We start from the raw sequence: 17393 nt of genomic DNA, 5'->3' as shown, positions 1-17393 counted from the left end.
ATTGCTTCATGACCAGATTCAATTAAGCTCTCTATTACCGTGCCCATCCTCTCTTTCAAACTATCCACTTAGCATTTTAGTTCACAAATCTTAGCTTTTAGTCTTTTTTGAAGTATATTTGAATTCCCTTTAAGTGGTCCCATATTCCTTTTTTTTTAAGTTTATATCTTATTTTGTTTTATTTTTTCAAGAGTTTATTTGAGGAGAGAGAGAAGAGCATGGGGTGGGGGACAGAGGGAGAGAGAGAAACAGGCTCCCCACCAAGCAGAGAGCCCAATGTGGGGCTCAATCCCAGGATCCTGGAATCAAGACCTGAGCTGAAGGCAAATGTGTAACCAACTGAGCCACACAGGCACCTCTAAGTGATCCCATTTTCTTAAAGTTGGCAAGTATCTTCCTAGCTGCTCTACTTTATTCTCATTGTTCTGATTGACCTTTACCTATTTGGCTGAGGTGTGCCCTTGTACATGTTATTTTTCCTTGTCTGCTCTTGGGACCTCTCCCAGCTGTTGGAATTCCCATGGAACCTACAACCCTAATTGCTCTGAGCCTCCTGCCAGCCCAGCAGCTGCTTGGGTCAAGAATGACAGCTAAGCTTAGAGGCGAGACTAGTGGGGAAGTGGGATGAAGTCAGGTTGCCATTGGCCCCAAACCCCATAAAAAGCTCTGGGAACTGAGCATTGAAATCACACTCCACTATATTTTCAAGAATCCCAAACTTAGAGTCAATGCTCTGGATTTGAATGCAATGTTTTCTTTACCATCGGAATGATCTTGAGCATGTCCTTTAAAACATGGGGTTCCCTTTCCCCAGGTGTGAACTAGGGATTAGTCATACTGGCCTACTTGCCTCTGAGGGTTTGTTATAAGGATTAAGTAAAGCAGTAACTCTCAATTGATATGTCTTTGCAATTGCTGTGATTCTCAATCCTAGCTCTTTCTCTTCTTTTGACTAAAATAATAGGGATGGAAGAGGACAGCACTTGAAAAAATTCTGCAATATGTACAGTTCCTAGAATCCTACAGAGAAATGCCTACAAAGAGAACAATCATAACATGTTTTTCAGAGAACTGCTGATTGATCTGTTCAGCATAAACTGTAGACAGGGAGACAGCAGAAGAAGGGCAACTGCAAAAGTACCCCAATGGCTTCTCCTGCTCTCCCTCCCTCCCTGTAAAACAGGGGAGGGGAGAGGGAGGAAAGATAAGAGTGGTGGGAGAGAGGACAAGATTAAGCACAACATTCAGGGGATTGGAGAGATGATCCCACTCACCAGTTACCTTGTATGTGAACTTGAGCAAGCTCTTCTCTCTCTCAGTATCTCTTTTCTCATCTGTAAAGTGGGCAAATAATATACTAGCGTGGCTATGAGGGTTGTGTGAAAACAAAGTGAAATTCCTGACACAGTAAATTCTCAGTAAATGGGATTAAACCGTATATGTGTTTCCCTCAAGGATATTCACTCTACATTTAACTTTACAAATTAAACAAATTAGACTGTTTTTCAGTGTTATGATTTATACCCCCTTCCCTGACCCATTCCTTGCAGTTTTTTGGAGGGGGAAATCCCTTTCTTGAGTTCTAAAATGACAGCCCTTCTTTTTCCTCCATCAAGAATAAAAATAAAGTGAAATTAACATTCCCATCAGCTGAACACAGCCCCCAAGGAGCTGGCAACTGTCACTACGTCATCATGGGGACACACTGACAAGCAGGGACACAGAGTGCCTGGTACAACACTGTATGTCTAATTATAGAATCTTTAATTCATTGGCCTATTTTGGCAGGATTGGCCCCCAACACAGATTCATGCAGATAAATAAAGCTTCTGCATCTTAGCACTTGGCTTGACAGCCAACAAGGCTTACTGAACACCTGCTTGGTGCTAAGCACCAGGCATTAGGGGGAATCAAAAGAAATTAAAGAGGTGGTCCCTGCCCTTGAGGAGCTTACGGTCTTCATGATCAAGAAGCTTCTACATTCTTGCCTTAAACAAACAAACAAACAAATAAATATTCACACAATTTGGATCTTGTAGACCATTATTTAAATAAAGAAAACCTTAGGTTTTATGTTATTCACTCCTCTTCATTTCATAGTTTAGGTAACTGTGAGGCCTGCAGAGTTTGTGTGACTTGCTCGTGCAAAAACTATGTTATTTAAGGGAATAGAATAGCTAAGTGGTAGTTTCCAACTACAGATCTAATGGAGTTCTTAAAAAATCATATTTACTTCCTTTGAGTGATTCAGGCATGCTGAATGGTGTGTGTGACCCACTTGTTATCACATCTTTTTCTCTCTTTGCACCAACCCACAGATGGAAATCTGGCTTCAGTGAAAAAATGGGAAGACTCCAAGGAAAAAGGAGGAAGGGGTCAGGGGTGGGGTTACCGCAGGACCCCTGAGGCTTCAGTCAGCAGCCACCTGGCAGCCCTGTCTTTCCCCTGCTCACAGAAGAGCCTCATCTTGATCTCTCTTCATAGGATCTTCACCTCTGCAAAGGTAGGTGGAGGGCAAACCCCCTGAAGTGGTGTCTATCTCCAGAATCTTTCTGAGTTAGAAAAAGATAACAACTTTCTTGCAGAAGCTCATCAAAAGCCTTCAAACAGTTTTATTTTATTTAACTCAAATGCCCACACCAACATTAACTCCCTGGGCTTAGGAGTCTCCTCACCGCCTCCTCCTTGAACTATAATTAAATGCACAAGGCCATGAATGATCCCTGCAGTTAGGGGAACGTGGGTTTCCATGTCTGCTCCCACCCTAACGGGTTCTGCACATTTAGACACATTACTGAATCACTGCAAGCCCAAGTTGCCTTGTCTGTAAAGTCAGGATCACGATTTTTCCACTGGGGACATTACCAGATGAAGTAAAGGGGCTGGCAGGAGGCCACATCCTGGAAATAGCAGCTCTTCTCTGTTCAAGTCTGGGATGGGTTCTCCTCTTGGAATGGTCCCTGTTGTGACCTATTCTGAATGAGGTAGGTTCTGTTCTGGCCTCCTTAATAGAAGCATGCAGAGAAGCTCCAGGAAACCTGGGGAGACAAGAGCTGCCACCTGAGTTCAACCTTCCATTCAGAATCACAGCCCTGGATGGCACTAATCCAACACCTGGACTTTTCCAGACACAAAAACCTGGGCAGGTGCTACAGGCTGGATGTTTGTGTCCAAATTCATAGTTGAAACCTAACTCTCAAAGTGATGGTATTAGGAGGTGGGGCCTTAGGGGAGGTGCTTAGGTCATGAGGGTGGAGCCCACATGATGGGATTAGTGCCTCAGAAGAGACCTAGACAGCTCCCACTAAGGGAACACAGTGCACAGATGGCCAGCTCTGAGCCAAGAAGAGGGCTCTCACTACCTCTCTTCTGCTGATGCCTTGATATTGTACTTCTAGCCTCCAGACCAGTGAAAAATAGGTGTCTGTTGTTGAAGCCACTCAGTCTATGGTTTTTTGTTGTTGTTGTTTTTGTTATAGTAGCCCAAATAGACTAAATCGTTTTCAGAGGAGGGTTGTACTAAGGCCTTTATATGAGGAGGTTATCACAAGAGTTTAAAGGAGTTAATGTATGCAGTGTTCAGAAGAGCCCCTGGAGTAGAGTGTCCACCAGGCAAGTGTTTGTGCTTAGTGCCACGCATCAAACTTGTGGCAGTGCTGCAGCTCTACCCAGTTGTCCTGGTTCCCTGCTCTCCCTGGGACTTGACTTTCCTGGACTGAATACTCCCAGTTCTTTTCTTCTAACTTGGAGAAGAATTAGATGTAGCAAGGTAAAATTCTAGGTATAACTTCCCCATTATCCACAAATCCGGAGAAATATTAGCCTAGATTCATCTGAACTAGGATGTAATCCCATATAAAACTTTTTTTCAGGACAAAGATTTTAAAACATTTAGATAGTGCTAAGAACCTAAGCAGTATACGGTGGAGGAAAGTGTTGGAAACCTGGGTCATCCTTCCGTGATTTTTAGTTTCACACCAATTTTTAATTTTTACTCCTTTTCCGTCCAGCTCAGTGGAGGAGTCATTTTATCTCCCCTCCAGGGACATTCCTGTAATACCCTCTTAAAATCCTTCAGCTGCTCCCCCCATGACCTCCTGGTTAAAATCCAGAGTCTTTAGCTGGGCACCCAAGGTCCAGGAAAGCATGATCTAGCCCCAGTCTGCCTCTCTCCATCCACCACAATAATCCAGGGCTCCTAACATCCTGAACTATTCACAGTTCCCAAGACATACTATGCCTTGTCAAGCCTTCATACCTTTGCATGTGCTTTATTTATTTATTTATTTATTTATTTATTTATTTATTGCCAGGCATGGCCTTTGCCCTCTTTCTAATTAACACACTCAAGTGTGAAAATCCACATCAGATACCTTCTCCTCTGGGAAGCCTTCCTATATCACTTCTCTGTCAGTCATCTCCTTCTAGCCTCCTACATGCTCTCATTGCACCCTGCCCCCATCTTCATCTCAGAATTCACAGTAGCACATCATCATAGTCTGTACTTGATTGACTCAACTTCCACACCAAGAGTAAGCTCAGTACCAGCAGAATGCCAGCATACAGTAGAAGTTCTGAAACTAGTTGACAGATAAACCAAATTCCACAATTTGCTATGTGGTCTTGAGCAATTTGCTTGATCTTTCCAGGTCTCAGCTTCCTTATTTAAAACAAGAGGAGGGATCCCTGGGTGGCGCAGCGGTTTGGCACCTGCCTTTGGCCCAGGGCGCAATCCTGGTAGACCCGGGATCGAATCCCACATCGGGCTCCCGGTGCATGGAGCCTGCTTCTCCCTCTGCCTGTGTCTCTGCGCCTCTCTCTCTCTCTGTGACTATCACAAATAAAAAATAAATAAATAAATAAATAAATAAATAAATAAATAGATAGATAAAACAAGAGTAGTCAAACTACAACATCCCTAAACATCCTGTTGGGGCTAACATTTTATGACAAGTACAGGTTCTCATTTGTAAAAAGTGATCAGAGTTTTTCCCACCTCAGTTATTGATAAAATGAGAGTGTGAATTTGAGAATACTTTAAAGTGAAAAATTTTTTAAAGATTTATTTATGGGGATCCCTGGGTGGCTCAGCAGTTTAGCGCCTGCCTTCCTCCCAGGGCATAATCCTGGAGTCCCAGGATGGAGTCCCACGTCAGGCTTCCTGCATGGAGCCTGCTTCTCCCTCTGCCTGTGTCTCTGCCTCTGTGTGTGTGTGTGTCTCTCATGAATAAATAAATAAAATTTTTTAAAAAGAGAGAGAGAAAGAGAAAGCAGGGGAGGGGCAGAAGGAGAGAAATTCTCAAGCAGACTCATTTCTGAGCTTAGAACCTGGTGTCTGAGCAGGCGCTTGATCTCCCAGCCCTCAGATCATGACCTGAGCCAAAACCAAGAGTCAGATGCCTAACTGATGGAACCACTCAGGTGCCTCTAAAGTGCAATTTTTTAAATGTCGTATCAATTCATGTTATGTTTATGTAATTGTAAAACTGAAAAACAATTTTTTTTTACTGGTATCTAGCACATGTTAGTAGATAATATGCATTTATTAAGTCCTTTTTGAGAGTTACATTTTTTTCCCATTTAGTACAACTACTGCAGATGTAGAAACTATCAAAAAATTTTCACCAAGGATGGTTAGGCAAGTCATCCAGGTAACTCAGCAAATGACAGGCTGAGATATGATTCCAATGTTCATGTTCCTTGCACTGCTTTCATTTTAAGCAAGCTTTTTAAAAAAGCGTAGAACCCCCAGCTGTCCTCTCAGAATTGTTTCTTGGTATGGGGGGGAATCTCACACATCTGGTGTCAGAAGCGTGAGTGCGATAGTGGTGTGAGTGTAAAGGAGAAATACGAAAAGGAAGAGGGAGTCTCCTTATAAACATCAACCTCTTCTATTCCACCCCATCAAATTGGTCACAAACTATGAAATAAGGCATTTTTATTTAAAAGAATCTTTGACAGAGCTTAAGTTTTATGCAGATAGTCAGAAAGGAATAATAACATCTAACAAACATGGTCAAGTTGGCGCCCCAAAGCCTTCAGAGAGTGGCTAATCACCACGTGCACCAGATGCCCCAAGTTGCAACTATCAATTTCAACAAACCCAGGTCCTCACACCCCAAGTGATGGGCAGAGCTACTTTTTGCTTTGGCCTTGGTTTGCAATGACGTGGCCTTGCTGCCCAGAGGCCCCCATTTCACAAAGGTAGGTGTTCTAGGCCACCTGTCTTGACAGAAGGGAAATAGCAGTTTCTTAATTCCTATTTTCCATACCTAAAATTCCACTTAGTTACCTGCTCCCAGCCTCATGTAATCAGCATTTTCCCCTCTTCTTCTACCAATGTCAGTACCCTACAAACATATTTTTCTTTCTGTATAATAATGAATTGCTATCAAAGGCCCTGCATTATGTTAAGTGAAATAAGTCAGACAGAAAAAGAAAAAAACTAAGATCTCACCTACATGTGGAATCTGAAAAAACTGAACTCATGAAAACAGAGAACACACCAAAGATTGCCAGACGTAGAGAGTAGAAGAAATTGGCAAAGGTGGTCAAAAAGTACAAACTGTAAGATTAATTTTTTCAGGGGATGTAATGTACAGCATGATAACTGACAATAGGCTATAATACCATGTTGCAGATTTCAAAGTTGCTAAGGGGGAAAATCTTAAAAATTCTCATCACAAGGGGTACCTGGGTGACTCAATAAGTTAAGCATCAACTCTTGGTCTCAGTTCAGGTCATGACCTCAAGGTTGTGAGATTGAGCCACTCTGGTGCCCCTTGTGATGAGAATTTTTAAGATTTTAGACTTTTTTTTTTAAGATTTTATTTATTTATTCAAGAGACACACACAGAGAGAGGCAGAGACACAGGCAGAGGGAGAAGCAGGCTCCCTACAGGGAGCCCAATGTGGGACTCAATCCCAGGTCTCCAGGATCACATCCTGGGCCAAAGGCAGTATTAAACCACTGAGCCACCCTGGCTGCCCCTAAGATTTTAGGCTTTTAAAATTTAAGACTCCCCTCTGCACTTAGTGGGGAATCTGCTTGAAGACTCTTTCCCTCTGCCCTTCCCCTCACTCACTCACTCTCTCTCAAACTTTATTAAAAAATTCTCATCATGAGAAAAAAATATGTCACTATGTGAGGTGACAGATGTTAACTGCACTAACTGTAATTATTTTGCAATATATACATGTATCAAATCATTACATTGTATACCTCAAGCTTGCACAATGTTATATGTCAATTATACCTCAATAAAACTAGAGGGAAAAGACCCTATTATAGACTGAATTGTGTCCTTCCTAAAATGCCTATGATGAAGCCCTAACCTCCAGTGTACTATATTTGGCCTTTAAAGGAGGAAAATAAGGTTGAATGAGGTTCTGATGATGGGGCCGTAATCCAACTTGACTATTGTTCTTTTTTTTTTTTTTTAAGATTTTATTTATTTATTCATGAGAGACCCAGAGAGAGGCAGAGACACAGGCAGAGGGAGAAGCAGACTCCTCGCAAGGAACCTGATGTGGAACTCAATCCCAAGACCCGGAGATCATGACCTGAACCGAAAGGCAGACACTCAACCACTGAGCCACCCAGGTGCCGGTCAACTATTGTTCTTAAAAGAAGAGGAGGAGATACCAGGAATGTCTGGGCACAGAGGAGAGACCATGAGAACACAGCCAGAAAGTGGGTATCTACAAGCCAAGGAAAGATGAACCCTGAGGGGTACCAGACTTCCAGCCTCCGGAACTGTGAGAAATAAGTATACCCCAAGCCTGTAGTATTTGTTATGGCAACTTGAGCTGACTGAGACAGACCCCAACAGTGCCCTCACCTCCCTCCTTGCCTTGATGTTGAGAATGAAAAATTAGCATGCACATTCATGCGGCACACAGGGGGAGGCCATAAAAATAGTCACTATTTCCAGTGACATGGAGACTGTTTGAAATCATTCACATTAGCAGAAGGAAACAAAAGGTACTACGAGGTCTTGAAATTTCTGTGTGAAGCAGGAAAAAAAGTATAACTGAGTTGTCAACATCTAGTTCAATTAATTTAGATGACACGTGAAAAGTCCATGGTGACAGAGGTGAAAAATAATATTATTTTTTGCACTATATTTCCTGTTGTATTTGTAGTTAGGCTGTAAAATCTTGGGCATGCAGTCTGGTTTTCCCAAGTATTCATTTCATTCAGAGCAAATTAGTCAGAGAATCACCACCTGTATAAATCCATCATCATCAAGGCCCTTGCTCTGAGAACACAACTGTGCTGAATCCTGAGATAAATCTTTATGCCAGAAATCCTATTATTTAGAAGTACAACCAAAATAACAATCGGAGATGACATCAGGAAGGTGAGAACATTGTACTTTTCTTCCTTATGTATCACAAGAAGCTAACATCCGCTCATCGTGGGATAAAGCAACAATACTGGAGCCTGCAAAATACTTGGTTGGCTCCAACACAAATAATCTTCTGTCCTCTGGGAAAAATTCTTTTTTTTCACTCCATGGCTTCAGAAAGATCATTGACATGGGCACACAAACACCTCCTGGAGATGGCATGGAAATATCACTCAGTGAGTTGAGAACAGATAAGGATGTGTTTTGACACTTGTGGAGAAGTCGACACTGCTTGGAGTAGAGTGAGTGCTTTTGTCAACACATCCTTTCTCAATTCCTAGCCACTGACTTGTTTAAAGACATCACAGAGGGTATTGGTTGGGGGTGGGAGAAGTGTGCGGTGAGGTAGAAGAAACTGGCAAGAGCACAACACAGATAAAATGGAAGAGATGAGCCAAGGCGAGAGGAAACATCTGGAGCACCTGGCAGGAGGCGATTTGGGCTCCGCGCCTGAAGTAGCTCAGTTATTGACTCTTCTTCATTGTTGGCCTATAATCTGGTCTTTCCTGCTATTACAGATTTCCCCAAAAACAAGTAGGATAAGAACAAACATTGCTGTTTTGTTTTAAGGTTTACAAGATGTCCTCTAACATCTCACACACAGATCCTACTGCAATAATCCACCACTAGTTGGGGTTTTTACTTAAACTGCTCCTTGAAACACCCCTTAACTTGGGGAACACATAGCAGGGAGACTAGTTGGAGTCTTTCTGGGTTGCTCGTAACTGATCACAGATCTAAGAGGAAGCCCTGCAACTGCATCGCTTGGGTCTGTCTAGGCTGAGTGACAGCATATTTACCTGGAATGTTCAGAGAAAGGAGTAATTTACTTTTATTTTATTTTATTTTATTTTATTTTATTTTATTTTATTTTAGTAAACATAGCTTTCTCTCTTAACAGAATTCTTTTTAGGATTTCATTTTTAAGTAATCTCTACACCCAACGTGAGGCTAGAACTTCCTATCCAGAGATCAAGAATCATGCTCTCTACAGACTGAGCTATCAAGGCACCTTCCCTCCCTTAACAAACTTTTAAGTGTACCACACACTACTGCTAACCACAGGTACAATGTGGGAGAGCAGATCTGTAGAACCTACTCATCTTGCTGAACTTTATGCCCATTGATTAGCAACCCTCAATCCCCCTCCAGTCTCTGACAACCATCACTTTGCTCTTTGATTCTATGAATTTGACTATTTTTGATATCTCGCAGAAATGGGATCCTGTATTTATCCATCTGTGACTGACTTATTTCACTTAGCATCATGTCATCAAGGTTTGTCCATGCGAGTTGGAATATGAATGTTTAAATCACTGGAATCAAGTGACCTTTGATCCTGAAGCCCTCTGAGAACAGGGAGACCTCTCCATGTTCATGGAGCAGATGTTCCCGAGGCTGGCAGATGCTAAGTAACTCTTAGTGACAGTGGATGAACTCTATAGAAGTAGGAAGCTTAGTAGACACACCACAGAAATGGGTTTGGTGAACAAGTTTCAGATGTCTTTCCATTTGTTACTTGTTTTCTTTCTCAAAAATAAATAAATAAATAAATAACTATTCTTTGGTGACTCTAATCTCTTTCCTCCGATTCAGTTACAGATCTCTGTGGACACTTAAATCCTAATATGTCTGAGAGGTAGCTCTTTGGTGACTAAATTAATGAAGCGCTCACCTTGTCCAAGCAAGAATGAGAGAAAAGGAGCTCTTGGAGATCTCAATTTCAGGTAATTTTGCATTACTCTAGCTATACATAGACCCAAGATGAAATGTATACCTATGCAACTTTTCCCATTGTATTTTCGAAGCATTTTCTTACAAAATATACCCTCCATCATAGACAGTTGCTATTTTGTAAACTATCAAATAAAATCAGGTCTCACAGATTCCTGGCTCTCTACTTCATTGGAATGTTAGTGCATAAAATAGGTCCTAAAATAAATAGGCCATTAGCTTATACTTGAAAATCTGCTTTGATACCACAGATACAAACTAAAGTCATACTTGTTGTAATAGTTTTGAGCTGAATTTTTCCTTTGGACAAGTACCATCTTTCCAGCATACAGTGTTCTGTAAAAATAGATTTTATTCTTTTTAATGAAAATTTCATGATATGAATAAAATATGTTGATCTTTCTCTTTAATCAAAATGCTCAGAAATGGGCAGCCCCTGTGGCATGGTTTAGCGCCGCCTGCAGCCTGGGGTGTGATCCTGGAGGCCTGGGATCGAGTCCCACGTCGGGCTCCCTGCATGGAGCCTGCTTCTCCCTCTGCCTGTGTCTCTGCCTCTGTGTGTGTGTGTGTGTGTCTCTATGAATAAGTAAATAAAAATCTTTAAAAAAATGCTCAGAAATTATAAATGTATTAAAAAGTGATTCTCTTCTATCTCTCCCAGTCACATTCATTTTCAAAAACTGTCATTTTAATTAAAATGATATTACTTTACTCAGAAATGGGGGAAATTATGGGGATAGAACAGGTGAGTTGGATACTTTTAGGACTGATGATGTAACACTCTCTGGGTACAGATAACCCCGGCTCCCTGCTGGCCTAGGACTTCTCAGTCAGATACACAACCCATATTAATAATGGCTACCAGTTACTGAGTGATTCCTTGGAACTCCGGATTGTATTTATAGATATTATTTCACTGAATACTAACACCAAATCTATGAGAAAGGCACTGTCAAAGACATTTAAGATGAAACTAACTCCTAGTCGGTGGAGAGCCACAACTGGAATTGTGATAGCAGTGATTCATTCTCATCAGGGCATTGAGCATCTCTGAGGCCAAAACTATTTTCATATTAAGACTTGACATTTCTTAATTTCATTCTTTCATGTGTATACAGTCCAGTTTTCCAGAAGCTACATGACGTGTGTTGATGGCAGCACTCTGACAGCTAATAGACTTGTACTTTAAAATTTCATCAGTTTTAATTTCTAAAATGGTAAATGTTCATAGTAACAACCCACATAGAAACGAAAAGGGGTAGTGGGGCAGGTGGATGGGGTTACTGGGTGACGGGCACTGAGGGAGGTACTCGTTGGGATGAGCACTGGGTGTTATACTATATGTTGGCAAATCGAACTCCAATAAAAAATAAAATAATTAATTAATTAATTAAAAAAAGAAATAACCCACATAAACAAAAGCTCTTTGGAGTCTTCAATAATTTTTTAAAATTTTTTTTATTTATTTATTCATGAGAGACACAGAGAGAGAGGCAGAGACATAGACAGAGGGAGAAGCAGGCTCCCTGCAGGGAGGGCTGATGCGGGACTCAATCCCGGGACCCTGGGATCACACATGAGACAAAGGCAGACACTCAACCACTGAGTCACCCAAGTGTCCCAAGTTCTCAATAATTTTTAAGAATGCTAAACAGCTCTGACAGGAGATTGAGAATCACAGCATTACATTATACCATTTTCCACAGATTGAAAAGTACTCCAACTTTAGATTTCAAGTAGCTCAGTAAAAAACCAATTATCCAACAAAGGAAATCTTCTCGATGTTGTATCACCAAACCAAAAAGAAGGGGTAGAGGGTGTTATAATGTGTGGGGTGGGACTTCTTCATTTCAGGGTTGAATAGAAATGCTGTATTGGTCTTAGACATAGTTTTGATGCAGATTTTTACTGAATCCTAGAGATGTCTATATGAGCTGTCATCACCATCAGTTCTACCCAGGACTGCCCTTGGTGTCAAATAGCAAATTTACCTCTTTTGTCAGACATAATATAAAGCTTAAAAGCCTGATTAAGGATCCGGAGTCAGACTGCCTTGTTTTAAACTGTGGCTTACCAGCTGTAAAACTATGGGGAAGTTATACTAACCCTGTCTGAACCCATTTCCTCAACTTGTAATTATTTTATAATGTTATTGGGAGTATTGAATGAGATAATGTTTCTCAAAAGTTAATGAAATAAAAGTTATTTAAAATGCTTTTAGCACATGGTCCTTAGCACGTAAGAAACAGTCAATACATCTTAGTTAGCATTACTATTACTTTGGGGTCAGTTGGCAGCTAAACAGACCCCTTGATGTGGTCTTATTTTCTTCCCCCTTAACTCCATTCAGGCTTCAATGAACATTTGGTCCTTTCTATGGCAAGGAATTAATTCTTCCTCTTCTCTTCATTTTTAGCACAAAGTGGCTTAAAATAATCAGGAAGATTTTCAAGAGGCATCTCAGCTGGTTGCTTCTCCTATTTGAGGAACCATCTGTCAAAGAGGTAATTCTAGAGAAGATATAAATTATGGACCTTGCTCTTAGACCATCTCTGCTGAGAACCATGGGTACGACCTAGAATAGGACCTGTCCCCCTCTGAGCCTTGTTTGCCCTTGTGTGAAGGGAAGGGGTTTCACTACACAGTTTACAGAGATCCTGGCAACTGTATCATTGTGTGATCACATATTTTCAGATGTAAGCATTATTTCCCCCCTAAACAAACAACAAAGCGTTCAATGTGTTCATGGCATTATTCTACGATAGCATATTTAAATAAAATAGAATAAATTTTGCCAACAGGAATTTCAAGTATTACAAAATATCAACATAAATATATTGTTCTTTATATTTTCTAGACAAAATGCATATTTGAATATGTGCATGATGTTTTATTTATTTTCTTGAGAATTTCTGATTTACCATAGGAACATAATCTGATCCTAACTGATTTCCCTAAGGGATTAGTCAACATTTATTTTAATGCTTTTTAAATCTTTGGGTTCATAAAATCTTACATCTCTCAATTTGAATCAAATCTTGATTTCCCGGAAATCCTGGTTAATGTCAACAATCCCTTGAGTCCTTAAAGAGTAGCTGATAACTTGTGGAAATATTTGAAGCAGATTAATTTTTAGTGACCCGAGGCTTTCCTACATGGAGAGCAATATATTTTTAGCTTTGTTTATTCACACATTTTAATGGGAAAACAAAAACAAACTTTTTAGTAAGTCAGTCATCAAATATTTATTGAGTACTTTGTTCTACGATGCTATAATATTAATAGGCTAATTTATTTAATTAAGCTAATCCCTTGAATCTAAATGATGTAAACTATTCCTTTGATTTTTTCCTTCACACCATTGTTATTTACAGAGATTGCCTTTATACACACTCACTCACAAATGTTCTTCAGTGCATTTTTCTTCCAGTTTTCTATCAAGCTGTCTAAAGATGTAAAGGTAAGATATTACTATATCTAGTTAGTATATTAGTATATATATCAAATATATAGTATACATATTTTAAATATTAATATACATATAGATTAATATATACATAGTATATATTTGCTAACCAATTTTATTATAAGCTTAAAATCAACAAGGGCTATATTGTCTTACATTCATTGTACCACTTCCTCCCCCCTCATCTGTAATAAAATATGTTCTGCACATTGGGAGAAGAATAATTAACACTGACTTATCGCTGTCATTTGGGCTAGTGGAGTCCCAGTGCTAGAAAACTGAACCCAATCTATGATATTTAAAGGGAAGCTTCTGTGACATTAGCCAGGCACAATGGGATAATAAACATTTACCATCATCACCATCATCATCATCACGCTCATCAATCAAATATAATGATCTGGGAAGAGTGGTCCCTGGGGAGACTACTCTAAGGTAACAGTTAGTCTGTTTCTCTCATTTGTGTTCCTCTCTTTAGGGAGGAGGTAGGAAGAGAAGATCGGGTGTCAAACACCTGAAAGGACTAGAACATTGCATGTCAACTATACTGCAATTGAAAATAAATTTTAAAATAAAATTTAAAAGGAGAGGATTTGCAAATCAGAATGTACAAAGAACAAGAATGAACAAGAGAATCCCAAGAAAGGGCAACAAGAAGAGAGAAACGGTACGGAAGGGAACCTGGGAAGGATCCTGTCCTGGATGCTGATCAGCAGCCTCAGCGGTGGATGAATGGGTGTCATCAGTCACAAAAGTTAAGCTCGCAAGCTCTCTTCCAGTGTCTAAATGCCAGTGCTGACTGGCTTATTCAAAATAAGAATTCGATGGAGTGATTATAACACCACACCTTCAGAAATCTTACTTCAGACTTATAATGCTCTATAGAGACTTTTAAATCACTTCAAATAAAACTTGGATCTAAAATTGTATGAAACATGGGACGCCTGGGTGGCTCAGTGGTTGAGCGTCTGCCTCTGGCTCAGGGTGTGATCCCAGGGTCCCGCTTCTCCCTCTGCCTATGTCTCTGCCTCTCTTTCTGTCTCTCTCATGAATAAATAAATAAGATATTTAAAATAAAATAAATAAAATAAAATTGTAAGAAACAACATTTGGAGCTTTTGGTTTGATGCTCAGAAAGGACAAAAGCCTGTTTAGCTAGGAATTGACTATGTGGCCAACAGCCAATCAAGCAATGACCCTCCCAGCTTAAAGCCTGCAGCTCTGAAGAGCAACTGTTCATGCAGGCTTACCCTAGGATAGCAGTAGTCTAAATTCTTATTCACCTCACAAATATGTAAGATCCCTAGACCTTGGGAAAATACTAAGGATCCCCCAGTTGCCACCCTGCAAACCAAGTTAACTGCGGTTTTCCAACTAACAGCATCTTTGAGGTCCAGGGCCAGCCTCAAAAGCAGCACCAGAAGGTACACTGCCTCTTGGCTGATGATACCAGCCTTTCAAATGGAAACACAAGTATCAGAGCATGTTGTTCAACGCCCTAAAAGGTTAGATCACAAAGTGTAGTGTGCATCAGAATTTCCCACCTGTTTGTTGAAATTGAAGATTGCTTGGAACACCCCACTCCCCCAACTACCACCAGCTATTGATGCCTCAGGTCTGGAACAGGTCTAGGAATGTACACTATAATCAATCCCTCCACCTGAATTTGACACGGATGGTTTAAACATGGGGAGAACTATTGCAGATGTAGCCCTAGCATATTTTTTTTTAATGTCATGCTGTGTCTTAAAGTTTGCCACACTTTGGGTTTTCCAAATCTGAAAAATTTACATAGGGAATCAAAATCTTTATCCCGGGCACTAAAGTCTTATGTTTGTGTCAAGGAAAATGTGTGTGTGTGTGTGTGTGTGTGTGTGTGTGTAGACTGGTGCAGATAATAAACTCTTCAGAGTCCCTTCAGTTTGGATCCCATGCGACTTTGTATTTAGCATGATCTCTGTCTGTCCCTGATGTTATGGGAGGAGAAATACACTTCCCAGCGTGATCGCACTGCATGAGGGAAACTAAAGCATTAATGCCAGGGCATGGAAGCTCATTAGTAATTCAAAGTGATGTCTAAGGGGGAGGCTTATGACTATTTTTATTTCCTGAAGGTAAACAAGCTAATTTGCATTGGAAAGGATGACTTTTTCCAAAGCCAGTCTGAAAATAAAGATGGATCTATAAAAACAACTTGTTGGTATGTCTTTAATTCGCTCAGACCCAATTCTTATACCCTGTGAGGAAGATTGCAAAAAGTAGGCTGTGCACAGTTCTGTGAGCCTCAGTTTGGTGGCAGTGTGTGCCTTAAGGCTCTCTGCGGTGGAGGCTGAGGACCCACCTGGGAGAAGAAGCTAGTGTTACAGTCCAGATACAGAGAACCCACAGATCTTTTCCACTGCTAGAGACTAGAAGAATGACTGGTACAGAATAGGTTCCCAATCAATATTTGCTGAATGAATTAGCTCCCTGATACATTGGTTGCTAATGCTCTTTTTAAAAAGAATTTCAATTTTTAAATTCCCCCTGCCCCCCTGCCCAAAAAGAAAATTTGCCTACCATGCTAAATCCCTCTTTTTGGGAGGCTAGTGTAGATATTGATATTTTCATGGAGTCGTAATTGAGTGTGTGGTAATACAACCCACAATTTTTTTCATGAATCTGAGTTTCTTCTCCACAAATGTTCCGAGTGGGCTCCAGGAGGCCATTCATTTCTCTCACCCATCTGTGGCTCCCTCTCCAACCACTCGGCCCCATGGCTATCTCCTCCAGACCTGCAGGAGGTTCATGTCTACCTTCCCACAGCCTGTGCCTTCCAGAAAGCTGCTCAATTCAAACCACATTTACTGAGAATGAAGAGAAAAGAGCTTACTTCAGTTGCCTCAGGGCTGCCTGACTGAGAATTTTTGGTGGGGAAATTTAGCCAAAATGATTTTGTAGCCCTTTCTTCCTTCCTTCAAGCTCTGTGGGTTTTAAGAAAAACTAATTATAGCCTCTCCTCAATCCATCTCCTGTCCCCAAAGCACACTCATACACCACCATTGTCTAAGACAAGGTCCAACTGCCTGTCTCTGGGAGCATCCCCCCAAATCTTCATTTCCCCTCAGAAATGTACTTAGCTGACTTCGCCATTAGTGGCATAAAAACTATTTTTCCTCTATTCTTGGCTATGACTTCTTTCTCTTCTTTATTTTTTATATAATGCGGTCTTAAATCCAAAATGGTCCATACTATATTGATTTTTTAAAAAAGAGTGAGAGAGAAACTAGCAGAGCACTATTTCCATTTTAGATTGTATATTTTCAAAACTCTTCATTAGTAGTTGTTTCCATCCCATGTGGCTTTATCAGGTCCTGTCTTGAATCTTGCCCTATAGCTGTCACAACTGCCCAGAAGGCCCAGCAGAGTCCCTGTAGTGAAAACAATCTAATGTGACTCCAAATTTGCCTATTCAAGAAGGACAGAAGTCACCATCTAATTATCCACCATGGCAAGAAAGCAGCTGGGCGAATGTTGCTCATCCAGGTAAGACAGACAACTACAGCTTTCTAAATTGCAATTAGCTAGCTGACTAACAATGCAAAAATCCCATAATGACCAGAAGGGTCAGAAATGCTACCTCCTATTGTTCTTTGCTCTCTGTGCTTTTCTTCCCTTAATTCTCTCCCCTCTGACCCATCTGTGTAGGTCTCAGAAGACAGACATGATGGGGGTGTGGGGAATCATTGTGATAAAACACACAACATAATGAGATGAGGTCATTGACAACACACTACAAATCA

The sequence above is a fragment of the Canis aureus genome, chromosome 6 (genome assembly GCF_053574225.1).
Source record: "Canis aureus isolate CA01 chromosome 6, VMU_Caureus_v.1.0, whole genome shotgun sequence".
NCBI lineage: Eukaryota > Metazoa > Chordata > Mammalia > Carnivora > Canidae > Canis > Canis aureus.
This window is presented reverse-complemented; position numbering follows the sequence as displayed.